Source organism: Canis lupus, chromosome 11 (genome assembly GCF_048164855.1).
Source record: "Canis lupus baileyi chromosome 11, mCanLup2.hap1, whole genome shotgun sequence".
NCBI lineage: Eukaryota > Metazoa > Chordata > Mammalia > Carnivora > Canidae > Canis > Canis lupus.
In genome coordinates, this window is record NC_132848.1 from 4,755,000 (window position 1) to 4,779,819 (window position 24,820).

Sequence of the window (24,820 nt, forward strand, 5' to 3'; positions counted from 1 at the left end):
TATTAAAAAAAAAAAAAGGTGAAAGGCTGCTGGTGAGTATAACTGATAAAAGCAATTAATTAAGCATTAAGTGTAGAGTAGGGACTGTATGGCATGGCATAAATTATAGCCACACTTCATGCTTCTTTGTCCCTAGACCTTGACATATAAAACCCCGTGGCTTTCCAAATCAATAAATTCAGCCCTGTTTATGGTAGCCTCTTTCCTTGGGGATGCAGCAGGTGTCTCTCCACGTGATTCCACTGCATGAATATTATGAAAGTTATGTCACAAGTCGCTGACATGAGCTGTAGCCATTAGTGGGGGGGGGGGGGGAGATGAGGGGCAAGGGTGTGGAGGACTAGGATTTGAGCAATTAAGAATGAAGAAAGGGGTTATTTATTTAAAGCTCCTCTATCTTTCTTCACTAAAGCATCTTAAAGTTTATCAGCAAAAACCATCTCTCTGCCTGGTCTTTCACACAGCAATTAGAGCAATTTCTTAATCTCAGGAGGATGCCAGTATCTTCCAAGGCAATAAAACCTGTTCTAGAATAATGTTATGGGCTTGCAAAATACTTTTTCGAAGCCTTCTTAACAATGCTGCCTCAAGAAGTTTCTACTTTAGAGATGATATCATATCCCACATATTTGACATATTTAAGGAGAGCAGGGATTTAAAGTCCAATTTATTTCTAGTAAAGACAAAACGGGAAGTGTGTTCCATAGTGATTGAAAGGCAGCCACGAAAATAGGCTTGTGTCAGGCCTTTTTGTTGTTAGTAGAAGCCATAAAACCCCAGAAAAAAAAAAAAAAAAGATATATGATCTTAAATCTGAGTAGGACCAAATAAACTTGATGGCTTTTTCTGAGTAAGAGGTGGGTGGATGGCCTAGAAACCTGTGTTGTGTGACGTCGGTGACATGGATCATACCAATTTAATTGGTACAAAGATTGAAATGGTTGTACAAAATTATTCCTCTGGGGCTATTTTACTGCCAAGATGGTACAGATTTACACTCAGACAGGTAAAACTTCTCGAAAAGGGCAATTTCTAGCCTGAACACAAAGTCCGAAAAGAGTTAAGAAAGAATGAATTCATGCAAACTTACAGTTGACAGTTTCAAAAAATGCATCTATCAAACAGAGGATAAAGTAGCCCTTGCTAATTGGGCACAAATTCTGTAAACCTCTCATGCACGGATCCAATTCGGTCAGTTGCCGAAATGCAAGATTATATAAAAATAGAAAAGAGATCTTAAAGCAATTGCATTCCCCGAGGTCGTTTGGTGTCTCTGAAGGTAAGCTGGGTCCACTCATTTTGCATAGGTTCCGAGGAGTCTATGGAAGGGATATGAGAGATTAACGACACTATAATCCAACATTATAGGGTTTGCCAACCGTGTTTCATTCATTATCCACTAAATTAGCGAGGCAAGGTGCTGCTAACAAGCAGCAAGACAATGCAAAGGAGATAAAAACGTGAGCAGTGCTAGCCGTTCACTAATCACTCTAAAAAAGAAATCTGTAAAATAATAAAAAAATAAAATAAAATAAAATAAAATAAAATAAAATAAAATAAAATAAAATAAAATAAAAAGAAATCTGTCACTACACAGGTCAACGCAAACCATGTGGCACTGAGATTCTTTGTCAAAGAACCCTCAAATGAGTGAAGACACAGAACATTTTTAGGAAGGGCTATTTCCCATGGAAATTGCAGAGATGCTTTCTTGAGTCATGTACAGGGAAGCTATGACACTCTGGTCCCCCTGGGATGGTTCCCCTTTTATCAGCACCAATCAATGCCTAATGCTCTGTTTCACTTCCCTCCCAAAGCAGCTCTCTGAGGCATTAAGTACTGCCCTTGTGTGAAAGATGAGGTCGTGAAGTGTTCAGAGAAGCCAGGGACCAGGGGTCCCTGGGCAGCAGGTAGGGAGCTAGGACCCAAGTCCTCTCCAGGCCTGGAGAAGGTGCTCTGAAGCAGGGCTTCTGCAGTTATCCATTGTGGAAGACCTTCCAAACTTCCAATTTGTTACTTTTGTGATGAAGCATTCGTAAAAAGAAAAATTACTAGGAAAATGAAATTAAAAAAAACAAAAAAGAAGGTGCAGCACACAGATTCAACCGTTTTGGGATTAGGGTCAAAGGTATAAAGTCACTCTGTCAAATGGCCACCTTCGATTACCTCACAGACGGGAAACGAATGGTTGCTCGGCCCACACTGGCCCACCGTCCACCCTTTGAATGGCATTGTTTCTCTTCTGTCTCTTCTTCAGCTTTTTAAGAAACATGTCCTTGAGCTGTATTTCCTTCTCTTGCTGCCGTCCCATTTTGTTTCTCCTCCTCAAAGTCAAACGTTTGGAAGAAGTACTTGGACTACTTACCACCTCCTATTACTCTTAAACCAAATACATTTTCTAGTTTTCACTGTTTCATTTTCCTAAAACTGCCATAACTAAAATTATCAACTACCTCTTTACTACAAAATACAGTGGATACATCTCAGACCTTCCCTTTCTTACTATTCCTGAAATATTTGATTTTTTTTTTTTTTTTTTTTTTAATCAGAACCACTTTTCAAAACTGCCTGGAATAGAAAGAGCTCAAGGAAAAAGCAAAGCCTCTGATTGGTCTCCTGGGAACCACTTCCTCTTTTATTTTATTTTTTTATTTTTTAAAAGATTTTATTTATTTATTCATGACACACACACACACAGAGAGGGGCAGAGACACAGAGGGAGAAGCAGACCCCATGCAGGGAGCCCGACGTGGGACTCGATCCCGGGTCTCCAGGATCAGGCCCTGGGCGGAAGGCGGCGCTAAACCACTGAGCCACCGGGGCTGCCCCCACTTCTCCTTTTAGATTTTCTTACAGTTTCCCCCAAATCTATTTCACAAAGACTTCTGAATTGTTTATAAATGTAAGACACCTTTCTAAGCATTTGGCCAGTGCCAATGTACCTAGTCTTTGCAATCACTTCATGAAATAGGTATTGCTATTGTGGTCATTTTAGGGTGGAAGGAATTAAGACTTCATTTGGAGCTTTTTAAAAATACTTTTCTTGTTGCAGTCTAGACTATGATTCTCTGAACCTGCCAAACACCTTCCATCTGGGGAGCTCCCTTCGCTGCCCGTCTGGGTGGGACCTACTGTCTGCTTTATCTGGTGTCATCCTCTTTCTTGATTTTTCCATCTCCTTTATTTTTTTTTTAAGAAAGGGCACATGGGAAGTGAAAATTCTATGACTCTTTCCATATCTAAAAACATCTCTATTCTGCTTATTTACTGGAGTGATGTTTTGGCTAGAAATATAATTTTGGCTTGAGAGAAGAATTCCTTTAGAAATTCTAAAGCATTGTTGTAAGCCTTCCTAAAGCTGTTGTTGCTGATGATAAGTCTGATAATGGTCTGTTTCTCATCCCATGGTATGTGATATGCTTTTTCTATTCTGGAATCTTTTAATTGTTTTGGTGTTTTGAAATTTTGTATGAAAGGTCTAATGTAGGCAGGATTATAAGATGTCTCCCAAGATTTTCTACCTCTGTGATCTCAATGCCCTACATAATTCCAGGGTCTATGAATGTGATGAGTTTTACTCCCATTAATGGGGTTATATTTATGGCACGGTTGACCTTAAGATAGGGAGACTTTGGGGCACTCGAATTAATTACATGAGCCCTTTGGAAACAAAGAGCATTTTTGCTGGTTACAGAAGAGGAAGCCAGAGATCGAAGCACAAAAATGGTTCAATACTCCGTTGCTGGCTTGAAGATGGAGAAGGTCACTGGTAAGGAATTCAGGCGGCCTCTAGATGTGGGAGTGGCCCCAGCTCAGTCAGTAAGGAAATGGGGATCTCAGTCCTACAACTACAAGGAACTGAATCCTGTCAACGAGAATGAGCTTGGAAGCAGACTTTTCCCAAGAACATCCAGATGAGGACTCAAGTTGGTGGACACTTTGATCCCAAGCCTAGTGATAGAGTAGAGAACCCAAAATGCATCTTATATGAGATTATGAAAATTTTTGGTCTTTCATGGTTTTCTCACATGTCTGGCAATCCTTTAAAATGGTATGTTACAGGAGAACAGAGACTGTTCTTTTTCCACTGCTGATGAAATTCTTGATAAATAATTCTCAAATTAATTGAGTGAGTCAATGAATGAAGGAACGAGGTGATAGAACTTTGTGTGCAAGGGAAGAACACTGATGACAGGGCTCTACTCCATGTGGACACACTAGAAGAAGGTTCCTTTCAGAGATGAAGCCTCCCAAATTTTGCCTGGGGTAAGTGCAGAGTCATTATGAACGCAGAAATGATTAAAGGGGAATCAGAAAGAGTCAAGGTTGAGCATACATATTTATTCTGTCCCCTTGCTGTCACCACCCCCTTATTGCCTCTGGTCTTCATGTTACCAACTCTCTCCCCATGCTGACTGGGAAGCCTCTTCAAGGTTGAGCTGGGCAGATAGACACCTTCCTTGCCTCTAGCTCCTTTTCTTCACATGTTGAGGTGATTCTAGATTCCTCTGCTCTGCTGCATCAGTTTTTTTAAAAAGGGATTTTCCAGAAATTTGTTCATGTCTTTATCTGCCGAAGGTTCTCTCCATTCTCTTCATTGTGGAGGATTTATAACATCTTCATTCCATTATTTTCATTTGAATATAGTATCAAGAGTGGGAGAGGAAGGGAGGAGACAATATGCTCCGGTCACAATCTTGAACTTGGAACCCACTCCCTAACTAATTCTTACTGCTTTTTCCTACCTTTATGGCTGTGACACCACAGACCTTTTATCAGAGTTTAGAGAGAAAAATAGCCAAACTAAATTGATAAATATTAAGCTTTAAGTAGGTGATGCTACTATTAGAGATGTTTTATTGTTAATCTAAATTAAACTAACTGATGGAATTAGAAACTAAGTAAAAGAATTTTTTTGAGCCAAGAGCCTTTCCTTAAAATAACTCTCAAGTATAATTTTTTTTTACACAAGTCTTGGGAAAGAAAAATGGGAAAATGAGTATTGAGATTCTCCAGTGCCTCCTTCTCCCTCTGCCTATGTCTCTGCCTCTCTCTCATGAATAAATAAGCAAAATCTTTTAAAAAATAAAGAAAGAAAAGAAAGAAAAGGTTGAACATGAAGCTCAGAACTCACAGATCTCTAGACTCTTGGGTGTGCCTCTGGAGGAGAAGAACATAAGTGACTTGTTTGGGTCCAGATTTCTCCTGTGTTCCAGGTGCTGTCAGAAGTAAATTCCCATGGCTGTAAGACAGGGGTCCACAAACTGTGGCCCATCGGCCAAATGTGTACTTCCAGCTGTTCTTATCAATAAAGTTTTGTTGGAAGACAGCCACATCCTCAGGGTCATGTGGGGCAACTTTTGCAGACAGCTGCAACGTGAGTAGCCAGCGGAGGCCATATAACCCACAAAGCCTAACTATTTACCATCTAGCCCTTTCCAGAGAAGGATGACTTGCCCCTGGTCTAAGGCAAAGAGGACAATCCCATTCCTCTTGCTAGTAACTGGTTTAGGAAAGGACGTATGACCAATAAATTGTCAGTGAGAAAATTGTGGAGAAGACAGCCGTGCGGCTTTGAGGGCAGATTTCCACCCTTTGAAAGGAACACTCTTTTATCTCCTGCTATGTTGTGTCTACAAGTGTGAAAATGGCCTGGCTCCTGGATAGTGTGTTTAACCCACTAAACTGATCAATTTAGGAGCTGCCCTCTCTCAGGACTCCTTGTTTTTTTGTTTTTTTAAAGATTTTATTTATTTATTTATTTATTTATTTATTTATTTATTTATTTATTTATTCATGAGAGACAGAGAGAGAGAGAGAGAGGCAGAGACACAGGCAGAGGGAGAAGGAGGCTCCCTGCAGGGAGCCGGATGCAGGACTCGATCCCAGGACCCTGGGATCACAACCCAAGGCAAAGGCAGACGCTCAACCACTGGGCCACCCAGGCATCCCATGAACTCCTTGTTTTGTAAGATAGTAAATAGTCCTTGTTGTTTAAATCATCTTGAATTGAGTTTCTCTTACATGCAGCTCAAAGTCTTCTCACTGTAACACCGCCTTGCTTCCAACATGAAGACTGGCGGGAGGAGAGGTAAGAAAAACCAGGCCTCTGTTTCTATTTTCTTTTCCACCCTGTCCTGAGGACTGTGCTGCCCTAGTTACATACCTACCTTTTAAGGAAAGGAGGCCATTTCTGTGAATGAAATGCTTCTCAGAGCTGCAGCATCATGTCTGTGCCAGCAACATTTGGGTCCTTTTGTCTGTTGGAAGCTTCTAGAACATTAGCACTGCAGAGAGAAACTCTTGCTTTACAAGTATGGAAATATATCTGTCTGAACTCTTAAGCTGCTTTATTGAGGATTAAAAAAAAGATAGCATTTAAATGCAAACATCAAATGTATCAGGTTTTCTGGTTTCTATAAATTTTTAACACAGTTATGGATTTCAATTCATATTATGTATATAGAGGGTTTAAATATTTTATTTTTTTCTCCAGGTAATAGTATAAAATCATGATAGTTTCTAGAAGCATAAAGTGATTATTTCATTTTGTCTTACTAATAAATACTGAGTGAAGCATTTTATGTGTTGTCCCAAAGTAGTATCTTAAATTGAATTTAGTAAATCCAGTAACTTAAACTCCTTTGATTCACCACCTAATCTACATAAATCAAGGTTCCTCAGAGAACTAATTGAAGCTATTTTCCCATTTATAGTTGAAACAAGTATTTTTGCAGTGCAACCCCATTTCATAATAAAAATTCTTGCTGGTAAATTCTCTTCCAGCATGTAATTGTGATAGTCCTGAAGGCACTTTTAATTTTGTTAGGTGCAAATTGTTCATGCTACTAGGTGCAAAAATCATAAAATAAAGGTGAAATTCCTGATACATGCAGAAAATTTTAGATCTCATTATTTATATTGCTCTATTTTGTCTGTTTAATCTTTTATAAAGTCTCTTTTTATTTTAAGATGACAAATAGACACACACTTTTGAGAGGGGATTTTGAAGTACATAGTAAATGAAAGTTAAAGGAATATGTTATATTCTTACATGACAAATTCCTTTCCCCCCTATTATTCCACTTATCTATTCCTGATTTTGTCAGGAAAAGAACAGCAGTTGCAATATTGCATCCTTAATCTCTACTTTTGATAAAATACATAAATTCATTTAAGCTTGATAACAGCCCTACTACTGGTATATTGTATTACATTACTACCATTATCCTGCAGAAAAAGAAACCAAAGTTTTTAAAATAAGGTGGCCAAGGCCACACAGCTCATAGGTAGCAGTCACTTTATCAAGTCTGTGCTGTCCACCCACAATATTCAGAGACATTCAAGATCAACAAAAAGAAATAAAATATTGATGTGAATTTAGGCTTATAAAGATTGTTGTAATAAACAAAACATGTCTGTTAGATGTCTAAATCAATCAGTGTTGGAAGAGAGGATTTAGTTACTAGTTAAGAGAGTTTCCACTCAATCCTCTTGTTTTTCTGGTAAAAATAATAATGGTGAAATAACAGCACCAATTTTCTCAGAACTTCAAAGTAAACAGAGATCTTTCACCTCCATCTAACTCAACTTTTCCAAAATAAATAAAATAGGAACAGTTACAACTCGGTAGCAAAACAATAAAAATTAAAAAATAAATAAAAACAGAAACAAATAATCTGATTACAAAATGGGCAAAGGACCTGAATAGACATTTTTCTTTTTTTTAATTTATTTTTTTTAAGTTTTTTTTTTTTTTTTTTTTTTATTTTTTATTTACGATAGTCACACAGAGAGAGAGGCAGAGACACAGGCAGAGGGAGAAGCAGGCTCCATGCACCGGGAGCCCGACGTGGGTGGGATTCGATCCCGGGTCTCCAGGATCGCGTCCTGGGCCAAAGGCAGGCGCCAAACCGCTGCGCCACCCAGGGATCCCCTGAATAGACATTTTTCTAAAGAAGACATACAGATTACCAACAGGTACGTGAAAAGGTACTCAACATCACTCATCGGGGAAATGCAAATCAAAACTACAATGAGGTATCCCCTCATGCCTGTTGGGATGGCAATCATCAAAAAGACAAAAGAGAACAAGAGTTGGTGAGGATTTGGAAAAGATAGAACCCTTGTGCACTATTTGTGGGAATGTAAATTGGTACAGCTACTTTGTAAAACATTGTGGAGATTCCTCAAAAAAAGAAAGAAAGAAGAAAGAAGAGAGAGAGAGAGAGAGAGAAAGAAAGAAAGAAAGAAAGAAAGAAAGAAAGAAAGAAAGAAAGAAAGAAAGAAACTTGATACGCTCCACCAAATCTACTAGGTATTTATGCAAGAAACATAAAAATACAAAAATTTGTATTTGATTATTTATTGAAACCTTATTTATAAGAACGTAAAATCTGAACGAACCTAAATGTCAACCAAGAGGTGAACTGATAAACAAATCGTGCTGTGTTCATGCAAAGGCTACTACTTAGCAATAATTAACTACTAACACACAACACAGTTGAAAGAAGCCAGATACAAAAGATTGTATGATTCCATGTATAAGAAATTTTAGAAAAAGTGGTTCCGGGGTGCCTCAGTCAGTTAGGCATCTGCCTTTGGCTCAGGTCATGGTCTCAACCACTGGGACTGGGCCCCATGTTGGGCTCCCTGCTCAACGGGGAGTCGGCTTCTGCCTCTGCCCCTCCCCCCACTCATGTGTGCGCATCTGTTCTCTCTCTATCTCATAAATAAATAAAATATTTCAAAAAAAGAGAGAAATTCTAGAAAAAGCAAAATTACAGCAACAGAAATCAGAGTAGTGGTCTTTGGGGGCTAGGTTATAGAGGGAAAGGATTGGCTACAAAGACACACGATGGAATTTTGGGGGGTGATGAATATGTTCTATGACATGATTGTGGTGATGATTATGCTACTGTGTGCATTGGTAAAAAATCTTCAAATTATACACACAAGTTGGTGAATTTTATTATATGTGAATTATACTTCACTAAAGCTGACCAAATAAAAGAAGAAATGGCAAATATTCTTAGAGTTGAACAGATATGAACTTCCTTGAATTTTGTTTTTCTCACAAATATACCTTTATCTGTTCTCCTTCTTCATTCCTCAGACCATAAGGTGTCCCTTCTCATATTTAAGGCCGAACTCTATCTTGACTTGATTTCATTCCTTCTATTACATTGATTCCCTCTATCTCCTCTAGTCTACTGTCTCTGTTCATTTTCTACACCCAGGGATCTTCCCTGGCTCCTCCTCTTAACCTTTAAACATGATAAAACAAAACAGAAACATACATCAGCCATAGTTTCAGCTGTGTTTCTCTCCTCCCTCTTCAACCAATCTTTGTAAAATAGGTTATTCTCTGTGTCTTGGCTTATGCGATTTCCTTGCCTACAATTCCTTTCCTTGTCCCTTCATCCTTCACCCTCCATTTTCACCTGATCGACTCCTAAAGCAGTCAATATTAGCAGTTCCTCTGGAATCTTTCCCCTATACCTTCTGCAACTTTGGGTCTAAATGTTCCGTCTTCTGTTCTCCAAAGTGCTTATTCCTTATTCCTTTAAAATCAGCTTATTTTTGAGGCTGTCCTTAGGGTATGGAATTTGTGTCACTACATCTGCTACATCTAGGACATAGCAAATGTTTTGTGTGAAATGTAAATAATATTTTGTAATGTATAAAACATATATAAATGAGAGTCTTCATATAAAGGGCTGAGGGTGGGAAAAAATAAAATGCTAATGGTGAGCCATTTATAGAAATTAAATTAAATTACCTTTGGGGCAAATTTTTAAAAATAACCCCAAAATGAGTTATATACTTTAGAAATACCAATCTCAGTTGGGACTGTGCACTGTGTAATATGTAAAGCAATTGTCAGATTCTGAGGTTACATGATAACATCATACAGATTAATCCATCTAGAATTCTAGATAGACATGGGTTTCATCGTCTTCCTTATGCCTTGTAGGAGAACTACACACATTTCAAATTGCTTTCATACATACTTTACCATTAGATGTGTTCAGCTGCACTATAGCAAAGCTAAGGCACGTGTTGCCATGTTACATTGTTGTATCTGCCTCAAGATAGAGTAAAATTCCTGCCACTGGAGGTATTGAAGGTGAGGGTGGATGACAGACCACCCCCACTGGGCCATTCTCCATCTTCAAAAAGATACAGATTGATCACATAAAAGTCAGTGTCCTCTTGACTGTTGACAATGACCTTTTAGGAGAAGTTATTTTTTATATAGGTCATATGTAACATAAAACTTTCATTTTTTTTCTTTAGAATTAGAGGGCTATGATTTAATCCAAAAACAGTCATATTTCATCAGGCAGCCCTTCATGGAATTATGTAATCATAATTCACAGTTTACCTTAGTATTTTAAAAACATGTCTTAGTTGTAATTTCATGTAGGCCTTCTTCAATCCTTACTGACTTTCTATTCAAATGGGCACGGATTAAAATACAACTGCTGCTGGATGTGTGAATTGCCAATAAACCTGACAAACCAAAGCATGTCCCATGCTACAAAGAGCCAGCAAGTACACTTTGCATTAGACATGGTATTATTTATAGCTCATATTGTTGACACACGCACAAATCAATGCAGGTGGTAACAACAGGAGACACCCACGAGCATCTCTTGAACAATAGGTGTCACTCTTCCTCCTGAATCTGGCCCCTATTTGTTTTGGGAGAGCTAAGGAGTTTAGTTTTATCATTCGCTGTTTGTAGATACTGTCTTCATAAGTCAAGTCTTTTATTAGCATGAATAGAAAATAGTGTTTCCCTTGTCACTTATAGACAATAATCACCCACTTTACAAATTGCTGATTGAAAAGATCATGGTCATTAACATTTGTTGAGCAGCCCCTGGGTACAATGGGCTGTAACAGGAAGAAGAGAAAGGAGAAATGAATGAGAAAGTGAAGGGCAGGTTCCAGAGAGAGTGTTTAAGCTGCCTATCAAGACTCTTAGACATACTGTGTGTGCTAGAAAGGCAATTTAATTTAGCAAATATTTATGTACTATTAACTGAAGCACTGGGATAGTTCTAAAAGGTGATTTTAAAAGGCCCAGACATAGCATGCTCCCTCAAAGAATGAATGTCCAGCTATACAGACAGAACATAAGCATGTAAAAAGGAACTGACAAGACCATTCAGTAAATTAGATTAAATGAGTAATGAAGAGCATAAAGGCAACAGATGTGGGCAGCTGAGTGAGGGAAATATATGATTTAGGAGAAATTGGCTGTAAGGTGGAGCTTTTAGAATGGGCAGCATTTGATGCATGGAGGAGAGAGAGGAAGGCTGTAATGAGAGTCAGTGATAGATTCCCACCTCTACTGTGCCAGAGGGGATGTAGAAGTCATTCTGGGATAATGGGGGGCAGCCACCAGAAGCCCGTTTTGGGCATGACTACGGAGAACTCGGAGTAATAATAAGTACATTTTGCTTTACTGGGTTCTGCAAGACAAAAACAAAAGGATGACAAAATATTTTTTATTTTCCTTTTTGTGCTTTGGAAAGTTGGTTTTCCTATTGTCTTTTATAACTTCCAGAAATATTGATTTGTATTTCAACTAACTCACGTATCTTGGGGAGCTACCCTGAAAGGCCTTGGGCAGGTAACGAAACTATGTTCCAGGCCTTCCTCTGAGAAAACAGATACCTGGAACACAAAGGATTCTAATCTAGGGCAGCATGCATTTACCTGTGTAAGAGAGATTTCAGGTGAGACCCACCTTATTCTTCAGATAAGGAAGACTTTGTGTCTTAGGCATCAGCATACATATATATCCTACACTTGTTTTGTCTTAGTGCCTGAGATGGCACCACCACCTGAGGCTGAGAATTCTTTTAAAGGTTCTTTGCAAAAAAGAGCCATCGAAACTCAAGAAGTGGTGAATTTCAAGCTCTATGGCCAAAACCTGAGGAAATACTGAAGATGAGGACAATCGCCAAGATATGTGACAGCTTTCTCCTCGGGTGACTGCCACTGTGTCTGGCCAGACTCATTGGAGCACTAGGAATCCTTACTTCCGCTCCCTGTCAATAGTGGAATGCACATCTGAGCAAACCTGTGTGCGTCTGAGCCATGCACGTGGGTAAGACCATGGGCTCTGTAGCTCACAAGCCCCTCTCAGGGCTGCTAGTGATCTGGCATCAGTGCCTACCTGTTTGGGAAAAATGTTTACATCAGCTTTCATATTCAGAAGAAAAATACTCCGCTGACTTTTCAAAGAACACGTTTGTTATTGAAGAGGGGGGCATAGGGAGAACCGGCTACTGAACGATGTGGGGCAGATTTGCTCCCATGTGTCAAAAAAAGTCTTAATTCCTTCAAAGAATGAAAATATTGATTTTTTTGGAGGTAGCACTACAAATTAAATGTGAATCGACAAAAATAATTTCTCTTTTATTCAATTAATTGAAGTAAAGAAATGGTTTCCCACCATCAGTGTTTTAAAATGATGATTCAATGCCTGTCACATACTATGGCAAGTGAAAACATTTGCTTAGTGGTTATTGGTTAATCAAACATTTTTCACAAAAAAATTGTTTCGGTTGCACAAATCATCTTAGCCGTAGGTTGGGCAAATATTATGCTACCTTCTTGTTTTACAAAAGAAAGAGCATGAAAAGTACAGTGTAGGGTATATAATCAACAATCTTATAATTCTGTTGTATGGTAAATAATAATAATAAAAACCAAAACGAAAGAAAGAAAACCAAGAAGTTGCTTGGCTAGAATTATAGTCTAGTCAGTCCAAAACCCATATTCTTTCCAAATCATAGCACTAAGTGAACTCATAAAATGACACTTTGGAATATGCCTTTCCAAAATGAAGGGAGGTTAAATATTCAGAAACTGATACGAGTGGACATAAGAATTTAGTATATGATAAAGGAAGCAGTAGAAAAGGAGTGGTAGTTTATGAATGGGCTTGGAACACTGTTAAATCATCTGAAAAAAAAAAAAAAAGGTAGGTCCCCTCCTCGTATCAACATGAATTCCAGATGGACTGACAATTTCAATGTAAAAGGCGAACCCCTGAAAGAACTAGAAGAAAAGAGGTGGCTATTTCTGTACGTCTGGTGTGAAGATCACTCACTAAATATAACAGCAGAGCAAAAGCCATGAAAGAAGCAAGTGGTGATAGTAGAGAGATATGTATTTTTTAAAAAGGCAAGTGATATATTTGATTACATAAAACATAAGACTTCTTTAAGCCAAATAACCATATACAGAATTAAGCTGAACGATTCACTAGAGAAACATTGCAAACTATATCACAAAATATTTTTATGGTTGATATATAAATATTTCTTACATCCCAATAAAAGATGGACACCCTACAAGAACTATGGGGAAATGTCTTTAATAGCAAATCCATAAAAGTAAAAGAAAGAACCAATAAACATTAAAAAATGCAATTTCACTATCCTAGAGATTTAACTAAATTCAGAGTTGGACTGTGTTGTTCAAACCCATGGGTGGCTACAAAGCTAAACTTTTTTTGGCCTAGGATAAATTATTTAGTTTAACGTTTTTTTTTTAGTTTAACATTTTAACCTATGAAGTGGACTTATCATTTTTGTGCCTCATGTGCCTTGCCTGTATTATGATAGTATGAATAGAGCATTCTTCATAGTATCTACTTCATAGGATTAATGTGAGGATCAAATAGTATAATTCATTTTAAGTGCTCTAAAAAGTGTTTTTTTTTTACAGCAAACACTGCAGATTTTTTATGTAAATTAAAATAGCAATGAGGATTCATTTTTTACTTCTCAGATTGTCAAAAATTTATAGACATCATAATGCTTCTGGTAAGGACTGGGATATTAGTCTCACATACACTGCTAGTTGAGTGTAAATTGATGAACTCTTTCAAAAGGACAAAATATATCAAGCTTTAAAATTTATAAATCCTTTGCTCTAATATTTTCTCTTCTAGATATTTCTTCTGAGCAAATGAGTACTGTTTGTTAACGTGTTATTTTCATTAGGAAAAAATTAAGTAACAGCAATATAAAATAGTTAAATTATGATACACATATTCTTTTTTATTGAGGTATCATTATATTAGTTTCAGGTATACAATATAATGACTTGTTATTTGAATATATTGGTAAATGCTCACCACAGTAAATCTAATTATATTCTTTAAAAGTATGCCTGTATTAAATATATGCATGTAATGTATATATGTATATATATGTTTAGATTATATTCGATTCTATATATATAATTTGTATATGTGATGTTCTATGTGGAAAATAAGACATAGAAGTAGATCAGATTACATATAGATCATACGTGAATACGATGTACACATGGGTTTATCCACTGAACAAGGGGCAGAGAAATTATTTGAATTTTCTTTCTTAGCTATTGTCTCTAAAACTTTACAATGATTACTTTTATAAGAAAAACAATAATAACTGCATTGTCGTTGTTTTTCCTTAAAAAGATAAAGAAGACATGGGGAATGCGAGAGGCAGGTAGGGGAAGAAGGTTTTAGATTTCCTTGTGGTTCAAATTCTAACATGGTAAATGGGAGCATTATCCCTAGGGCTGCACCTCACCCAAGTAATGGGTGCCAACTCAGCTCTTGCTCATGGGTTTATTACTAACTAGATTGAATGGCTTTTAAAACCGAGGCAGAGGCTGTGAATGTCCTGAGCTAAGACAAAAGCCAACTTCTTGGCTTTACCATTGACATCACTTAAACTTCAGCAAATCACCCACCCAAATGGATATGAATTAGTAACTCATGCGGATAATAGAAAAATTGCATTTGGTTTTCTGAATTAACATTGACTGAACATCCTATTCCCTGCCAGCGCTTTGCTGGGCTTTGGGGATACTACAGGAAAGAGTCAGGGCTCTGACCTGCTCTAGCAAACTCTCCCTCAGGTGAAGTAGAGAGACACTTAACAAACATTGGCTGTAGAGTATGGCAGATGTTATGAGGGAAGGGCCCCCTGCTGCTATTCACCAGATATTTACAAATTGTCCGCTATGTGCAACGTGCTGCCAAACACACTGAGGATGTAGCCATGAACCTACTGATCCCTGCCTTTGTAGGGCTTACCTGCCTTTGTGGGGCTTACATTCTAGTGAAGGAAGAGAGAAAATTAAAAAAAAAAAAAAAAAAGAAAGATAATACAATGTAGGTAAGATGGTGGGAAGTTGTAAATAAAACATAAAGCGGGAAAAAGGGTGAGGGAGCAATTGTAATTAGATAAAAGATAAAGGGAGCCTTCCAGAGAAAATAATATTTGACTGAAGATCCAGAGGAGTGAAAGGTGTGAGTCATGTGAATATTTAGGGTGGGATCATTTTGGAAGAGGGAAAAGAAGAGGAGGGAAAAAAAAGAGTCAAAGTAGAAGCAGAGGGCCCAGTAACAGCAAAGGCTTTGAAGTGAGAACATGCTGGTACTTTCCAAGAGCTGTAAGTGGTCTGTGTGATTGGAGATAGTGAGAGAGGAGAGCATATAGCAGGTGATGGTGTCAGAGAGGTAACAGCAATAGTCCAGATCCTATATTGGCCTTATAGCCAAATGTAAAAGTCTTTGCCTTTTATTGTGAAGTCACTGCAGTGTTTTGAGCATAGGAGGGGCATGACCTGTATATTATAGTAAGATCACTCTGTTATTTTCTTGCAAATTCAAAAGCAAGGATACCCATTATGATTATATTGCAATGATTTAGGTGAGGATGGACATAGCTTGAAACAGGTTGGAGGCAAGGGATAAAGTGAGAAGTTGCTGGATTCTGGATATGTTCTTGAGTCCACAGAATTTGTGGATGGATTGGAAATAGGGCATCACAGGAAGAAAGAAGTTAAGAGTGACTATTTTTTTTTTTAACATGAGCAAGGAAAGAATGGAGTTGCCATTAAATAAAATGCAGAAGACAATAGGAGGAGCAACTTTTGAGAGTAGGAGATAAGTTTAGTGTTTGACATGTAAAGGCTGAGATGCCTGAAAGCCATCTGAAAGGAGATGTCAGAGAGGCATAAGAATAGGAGTTCAGGGAAGAGAGTAGGGCTGGGGTGCAGACATGAGCATCTTCAGCATTTAGATGGTATTCAAAGGGATGAGATAGGACAATACTCAGAAAGACTGGGTGTAGACAGAGAAGAGAAGAGGTTCAGACTCCAATGTGAAAAGACAAGGAATATGAGGTAGAGTCACCAAAGAAGAGTGAGAAGGAGCAGTCCTTGGGGTAGAAGGACAACATCCCAGAAAACAAGAGAAGAAAATGCTTTAAGGAAGCGAGATTGATCAACTCTCAAATATTGTTGGTAGGTTGGGCACTGGTAGGACTGAGAATAGCCACTAGATTTGGAAACATGGAAGTCCTATGTGACCATAAACCCTAACAAAGGCAATTGTATAGAAGAGGTAGGTATAAAAAGATGAAGGGGGTGGGTCCCTGAAAGATCAGGAAGTGAGGAGTTAGATACAACTATTCCAAGTGTTCTGGGGTTTAAAAAAATAGAAAAAGGAAAAAAACGGCGGGGGGGGGATTGAAGCATATGGAGAAAGAAATGGTGTTCAGATGGCATCCAGATTTTTATTTTTTTTATTTTTATTTTTTCAGATTTTTGTTTTTAATATAAGCGAAATAGCAGTGGTCATTTTAAAAATCCATAATAGAGAGAAAAATTGATGATGCAGGAGAGGAGAATTTACTGGATCACGGGCCTTGAGAAGGCAAGGGAAGATCTAATGTCTTAGTGGGGTTCTCTAGAAAAACAAAGCTTCACATGTGCACATTTTATTGGGAGGGTAAAATCACAAGGAGGCAGAGATGAGGCTAAAGGGTGTGTGGTGGGGAAAGAAAGAAAACAAGTGTGAGAGGGTATCACCGATCTGATGACAGCTTTGTGACAAACTGATTGCTGAGTCTTGCAGGACAGCCTCAGAGATGCCATGTCAGAGAAGTTAGTAAAGTCCCCAAACGGTACAGAGTTTGTTCAACAGTTCACACCTCCCATCGGAAAGCCCAGGGTAGGAGGCCAGAGCTGTGCACACATCGCAAAGGAGTAAGGAAGTTGCCATTGGGTTGTGCCCACTATGACCCTGGAAGCTGGGAGCGGTGCCCAGAGTGGGCCTCCTGGGCTGTAACGGCAGAGGTGGTGGCAGCACGAACCTAGTTCTCTGGCTGTGTAAACGAGGAGGTTGCAATTATCATCCAGGAGAGTGGGAGGCATAAAAAGACTGGGGAGCTGGGAGCACTCATCTTGTCTGGGGAGCCTCCGGAAGCTTCCTGGAGAAAGGGATCTGGAAACTGAGACATTAAGAATGAGCTGGAATTAATCAAATGGGCAGGGGACCTATCTCCTGGAAAAAGGAATATAGTATGTGATAAGACCTAGGGACCAGGAAAAACAACACATATAAATATTCCTGGCTAGAGTGTGAGATGGGCCACACATAGGCATTGATTTGGTAGAGGTAGGTGGGCGAAAGACGGACTTTCCAGGCCTTATACTTCATAGGGGTTTGGTCTTGTCAAACATTGTCTTAACATTGATGATAAGACTACTTGGTGAGTTAGGATTATTGAAGTGCAGTCCAAGGGTTAAGAGATTTATAGATACTTGTGAAATCGGAAACACTGGGAATTCCCGATGTCCCCACAATTAGACCCGTGAACAGAAAAGTGAGCGTATCTGCAACTCACAGATATGAAAAGTGTGAATCATTTTGGAAATAATAGACCGCATGATCTTCCGCTCCTCTGTAATGTCTCTATGGCTCTTACATCGGAGAGGAATTTAATGCTCGCCTTATGATGCTCAGGATCTTTAGGAAGAGGGTGCTCAGATTTACACAAACACCCATCTGTGCACAAACACAGATATTCATGACTTTGGCGGGGAAGCTAGATAAAATGTGAAAGGGAGGAGCAAAAAATAAAACCAATTACTATCTTGGCAATAAGAGGTCTTTCACTCTGCTTAGCATCTCTGAAAAATAAGAGTATCATTAGCATCCATTCAGATAGTAACACGTCCCAATACTTCTATCTCTGGGAAGGTTTTATCCCTCCCACAAATAATCGAAAGATACTTGGACATAATGACATCTTAAACTGCAGAGAATTAAGAGCAAATAGGACAAAGTGATGAGACTCCATTTTTTTAAAAGTCGCACTTGGGGGGTACTCAAATTGCCGCTCTTCGACTAAACTTGCTAGCAGGGTCCCACCCATCCTGTGGGTCCTGGAATCACGCAGCCCTGAGGACAACACCCCTCTGACTTGGTTCCTCCTTCACTGTGGCCTGGATGCGCCTGCAGTGTTCTCAGAGTCGTGCTGAGAGCTGTGGAGGATCCCAAGAGAAGTCCCCACCCTTGGGAAGATCCCCAGAGGGAGCTCAGGAAGACTCCAGGTCTCCTGTCATCCCCCACTCAATAAGGTCATTGGCTGAGGTCCACGAGGCTTCTCCGGGTGAAAGAAGCATCTGGTAGGCCACATGAATCATGAGTGCTTCCATCATTAGCCATTAAAATACAGTGGAAAATTTAAGTCACTGCATGCATGACATGCTGTGGTCCTGGGGGTGGGGGGCTTGGGGAGGCCTCCTTTAATTAGTCCCATGGAACTGAGCACATGTCTAGCCATGGTCTTTTCTTTTGCTATTTTCCAAATAATGAGAGCTCTAATTGCCTCAGTCGGAGCGGCCCTTGCTCATGTTAATGGTTGGCTGCCAGTGTTCTTTCTCTTTCTTCCTTCCCTCTACCTCTATTCTCTACATACACATTCTCTCCCTTCCCTACCACCCACCCCCACCCACCCCTGTTTTTGGTCTGAATTTGATGAAAGTCTGGTTTTTACTCCCCGAAAGTTTAAGTGGCTAAATTAAATCACAACTCGCTTTGGCCAATGATCTAGGGAGCTCTTTAGGAATTGGGGAAACATTTTATTTACGACTCCGCTTTCCACCTGTGCTGACATGGCGTGGAATTTACAGCTGTATTGAAAGCGTTATAACCAGCACCTCAGAAATTCCACATTCTCCTGAGCTGCATTATTATGGAACATTTGTCAGGCAGCCAATTGCTGTGTCAGCCCCTAATTGATTTATATTAGCATCTGTAGGATCGAGGTGCTATGAGGGTGGGGGTGAGCCTGGACCCACCCCACCTACCCAATTGCTTGAGTGTCCTGTGGACATGAGAGATTTGCAAACAGAACTGAACACAGATACGGTGTTTTCCTTTTGTTTTGTTTTTAGGCAACATGTTTAAGATTACAGATGTGAGCAAAAACCAGTGTAAACTTTTACTACTTTGTGAAAAAGTTCATCGAGCTTAACTTCTCCCTGCCAGGCCCCATCACATAACGGTAAAGAACACCTGGCCCTAAAAGGTGAGCTGCATTTTCCCCTCGAGGCACGAGGTGGGAGGTGGGGTGGGGGGTGGATCAAGAAACCTAGAAACACCTTCCAACTGTTTTCCCCTGTCAGCCTTCATTTATAAATAAAGTAGTTAGCTCTAATAGCTCTTTTTTACACTTAGATCCCCCTCCTCCTGGATTAGAAACATAAATCTATATGACTCATTTAGAAACACCTGGACTGAAGTTAAGTCCAAGTTGAGGGATCCTGGAGGGATCAGCAAAAGGGATCATGGAGAGAATGCCCAAGACACTCACTCACTACAGCATTGGTTCCTGGGTACAAACGGTTTACATAAGAGTTCCCAAATGGTGGGGCTCCCAGGGCACCTTGGACAATTTCATTTTAGATGTTTGCATCCTTGATGGACACGACACCCCTGCCACTTCCTAGTCTATCCTATCTGGTTCACTGCACACATGACATTATGTGCCTGGCCTCTGTGGGCATACGAGTTTGCAATGATTCACAAACTGCCATTATGCAGCTTTTGCAAGAGGCATAGGGCGGGGATCGAGGATGATAGGAGATAGGAGACCGTAAAGCTATATCATGAAAGGCAGCAGTTCCTTAGGTTGGTCTAGGCGCTTGGTTATGGGGCAACCACAGCTGAGAGTAACTGTAGGAAGGGCCTCTTCCGACTGTCCTCAGAGAACTCCTGGCTGGTCAGCAGAGGTGGTGCCTCTACTGGTGGTAGGGCTGGGGCAGCTCATGGTGTTCCTTGATCTCCATGTGCCTGGGCTATGGTATCCTTAGTTCCGAGCGTGCCTGTGTCACAGTGCTCCTTGGGCACCACGTACCTTGATCACAACTTGCTTCAGTTACACTCCATAGACTTGACACGCCTTGGTCAGAATGTACCTTGGTCACACCAGGCCTGTGCCACAGTGCTTCTTGATCCCCACATGTCTCGGTGCCAGCATATTGGCCACAGAACCCCTCCAACGTGCTATGCCTTTGTCGTGGCACCATATGCTTTGGTCATAGTATATCCTGGCCACAGTGTGCTTGTGTTCTTGTGCCTATGTCTACACGGATGGGTCATGGCCATCCTTGGTGAGTGTGGGCCTCTGTCTCTGTGTTCTCGGGTCTCAGAGTGCCTAGCATGCCTTAGCCACTGTATACTGATGGCCATTTGCAGCTGGGTAACTGGGTGCCTGAGTCATGCCTCATCTGGGTCACAGCACTGATGTGGTTATAATGTGACTTCTATTTACAAAGTAATGATGATTAGAAATAATCTCTTGGCATGTAGGGTACTCGTGGGAGGTGGAGAGACGGGTGGGATTCCAGAAGCCAAGTAAGAGAGGCATCAGCTAGCCAGTATGCTAGGACCCAGAGTCAGGTTGATACACACAGTAACAGAATCTGTGTCCCAGAACGTTGACGTGGACTCTTTAAAAACCATCTCTATGCTAATGACTCCTGATTTTATAAATTCTTCCCAGACTCATATATTTATCTGCCAGCTTGACGTTCCCACTGTTATGTCACTCAGTATTTATGCAACTGTCCCAAACTGAGCTGACAGTCTCTTCTAAGCTGACCTTCCTCGGGTCTTCCCTGAGGTTAGACACCTCCATTCTTCAGGTTGCTCACACTAAAACGTATGGTCATTCTTGACTTTGCTTTTTCTTGTACCCCACATGCAACACATCAGCAAATCCTGTTGACTCTAAATTCAAAGTACATAATAACCCTCTCTTCCTTCATAGCTGCAACTCTAGTCCAAAGGTCATCTCGCCTGGATTTTTAAAATAGTCACATAATTAATCTCTTGCCCTCTTTATTATCAACGTAGATACCAGATAGACCTGTTAACATGTAAGTCTTTCCTCTGATAAAAACCCTTCAAAGTCTGTGCCTCCTCCTTTGGGAAAAGGGCAAAGTCTTTGCAATGACTCCTAAGGCCCCCAGTCTGAGCTGTATTAACGCTCTGGTGTTATCTGGGCCCTTTCCTCCTGTGGCCACCTCCCTCCTGCTACATGCTCCTGCTTTGACACCTTTGCACTTGCACTTTCCCTCTCCCTGTGGAGTGCTCCCAGAGAGCAACAATGCTGAATCCCTCACTTTTTTTTTTCAGCACTTAGCTCAAATGATCCTTTATTTTGTCTTGCTGCTAAGCACATTTCCTTGCTTTGTTTTCCTTTTTAGCATTTGCCCCTATGCAACACACCATGTATTGTACTCATTTTTTTTTCTTTGCTTATTGTCTGTCCCTGACAGTAAGTTCAATGAGGGCAGCCGCTTTTATTTTTATTTGGTGTGTCCTTGTAGTGCCTGCAAGTGGAACAATGCTTGACGTCTGAAAAGTCCTCAATGACTGTTTGCCGAATGAATGAATATTAGGCAAATTCTGCATTGTAAATTTCATTTCTGCTCTTTGTTTTTGTTTTATCTTCTGAAAACTCTTTTGAGGCTTCATTGCTAATCCCACGTTACCTATTTTTCCCCTACACTTTTGGCTCTTTGATTTAATCTCACTATAAACTCTTCATCTCCTACCTCTCAGGACTCTAACATGCATGCGGAGTGTTCACGTCTCTTCAGGAGGAGCACTGTTCACTCTCTGGACCTTTCTACTCTCTTTCTAACTGCCCATTGCAAACTCCATGGGGTTTTCTAATAAGGTCTTCAAATTGTAAAAAATAAAATTCATTGCATTCTTCCAAACTTGTCACGTTCTGCAGCTCAGTTAATGGTACTACAATCTATCTAATCACAAAAGTTGGAACTCTGGTGTCTTCCTCAGTTTCTCTAGGATAGTTACTTCTAACATCAATCAGAAGACCTCTTTTTGGTCGGGATGACATTTGGATTTCTTGTTTCAATCTTTACCTAGCAAATATAACATCTATGTATGTATGTATGGTTGTATGTGCGTGAGATACACACACACACACACACACACACACACACACAGCACACAACAATTACAGAGGCTAAAGCCACAGTTCTATTAAGCTCTAAGTCAGAAAACTGGCAGATAGAACCGGAAGTTTGACCAAGAGCCAAAAGTTTCTCAGGTGTCACAGGGGAATGAAGCCAGGCTCACTGCATGAAACTGGACACTGAGGCAAGGCTCTCCACCTGTGGAGTACAAAGGAAAAAGCAGTGGCTACTGACCGGGGCAAAGGTGTTTGTCAATCTATACACTTGCGGTGCTTCAAGGAGATAGACTGGGCTTGAACCAAGCCGCCAGCCAACTCCCATAACTGAATTTGCTGAGGGCCGCATATCATCCATAGCTTCTACTATAAACCCAGTGTCTGGAGTAGGGTCCAGCAGCGCCCCCAAAGCAATCATAAAAAAACACTATAGAGAAAAAAGTGGTCCTAAAGGGAGCAAAGAAAAATTATAAGCCTGCAAACAAAAATTCCAAAGCATATAACTAAAACTAACACTAAAAGAGACAGTCAATAATATCGATGAGTAGGAGACTGTGTCAGGCTTAAAGAAATAAAAATAATGGAACAATCTATATGTGATTTTGAAATCCTTTTGTTTAAGATTCTTGGAGACACAAAAAGTAAGACCCAGGGGAAAAAATTGTGAAATGCCAAACAGCAGATATAAATCAAGAAGAAGTGGTTAAAAAGAGATACAACTAGCAATCATGTATATATAGAGAGAATCCTTGATTTTAAACAAAGAGGACCTTCTAGAATGCAAAGAATTAGAGAATTCAGACACTACTGAGCATTTGCCTAGAACAAACACAGGAGAGTAAATGAAAAATGTAAAAGATAATTTGAGGTTCCAAATTACATCTTAAAGGATTTGAGAATTCAAAAACAAACTAGAAGACATATAAGCAGTTTTCTAGAAAATAAATTTCCAGCCTTGAGGACATGAGTTTTCATATTAAAAGTACATCCTTAGTTTCAGGTATGGTAAATAAAAAGAAACCCACATCTACACCCATCACGGTGAAATTGAAAAGCATAAAAGATAAAGTAAAAAGTCTCAAAAGCTGTGAGAGAAAAGATGGATTGGCAGCAAAAGAATGACAATTAGAATTGATTTCAACAAATGATTCTGGGAGACAATGGAATACTATCTCTGAAATGCCAAGAGAAAACTACCATCAATTTGACACTTTATACCAAGATAAACCATAATTTAAGAGTGAGGACAAGATGAAGGTGTTTTTAGACTCATAGAGGCCATGAAAATGTACCATTCAAGAAGTTAAAGAAGGGGCAACTGGGTGGCTCAGCAGTTGAGCTTCTGCCTTTGGCTCAGGTCGTGATCCCGGAGTCCTGGGATGGAGTCCCACGTCGGGCTCCCTGCATGGAGCCTTCTTCTCCCTCTGCCTGTGTCTCTCTCTCTTTGTGTCTCTCATGAATAAATAAATAAATCTTTAAAAAAGTTACAGAACTCTTAATGGATATATTTCATTGATGAGAAAAATGAACCAAAATTAATGAAATCAAACATCAAAACAAAAATGATTGAAGGAATGGTAAAATATGTTGGGCAATCTATAAACCATGTGGAAGAGAATTCTGGAAGCATCACTGTAGATAGAGGGAGTGGTAGGAAGTAGTAGGAACTCAGTGTGTAGGAAAAATGTGTAAAAGTCATTAAGAGGAGAGAGAAGCTTTACCTCGTGTAAGAAAAATAAGAGAGAAAGAGAGAGAGAAATGAATGTTAAAATTTTAGTAGTAAATTCCCAAAGAATAAAAATACAAACAATACGTTTCAAATTAGCAAGGGAAAAGAAAAGTGAACAAGAATAATGTCAGCAATCTACCTGAAGTCAGGAGAGGAAAAAACTGAAGAGAGCATAGAAAAAGAATAGGAAACAGAATAAAATAAAATGGTAAAAATAATTCCAAATATATTAGCAACCTCAAATAATAATGGTTGAACTTCTCTATTAAAAACCAAAACCAGGGGCACATGGGTAACTCAGTCGGTTAGCTTAGTCGGTAGCTCAGGTCATGATCCTGAGGTCTGGGGATCAAGCCCCACGTTGAGCAAGGGGCCTGCTTCTCCCTCTGCTCATGCTCCTTCTCATTCTCTCTCTTTCTCTCAAATAAATATATATATCAGGTTGGGGAAAACTTTGAGGCACATTCTGATGATAAAAGATGCATCTTTTTATTGTGGGAAAAAGAACACAATTTAGCCTTTTAACCGCTTTTAAGTGTAAGTTCAATAGTGTTAAGTGTATTCACATTGTTATGGAACAGATCTCCAGAACCTTTTCATCTTGTCAGCTCCCCTTCCTCCTAGCAACCTGGCAACCATCATTCTACTTTGTTTCTATGAATTTGATTGCTTTAGATACCTCAGATCAGTGAAATCATACTTTTAAAATCACACAGAAAAATGGAAAAAATGACAGGACTGGAGGAGATACACAAAGCAAGTAGCAAAT

The 24,820-nt window shown here is 39.6% G+C and overlaps 1 long non-coding RNA gene across 1 annotated transcript in view; it reads left to right on the forward strand.

Moving 5' to 3' along the window:
* Positions 1–24,820, forward strand: part of LOC140642440 (uncharacterized) — a 61,424-nt gene that overhangs the window by 16,099 nt on the left and 20,505 nt on the right. Inside the window, exon 2 of the long non-coding RNA XR_012038862.1 lies at positions 19,273–19,406. This is a non-coding gene — a long non-coding RNA (uncharacterized lncRNA). The remainder of the gene's footprint in view (positions 1–19,272; positions 19,407–24,820) is intronic.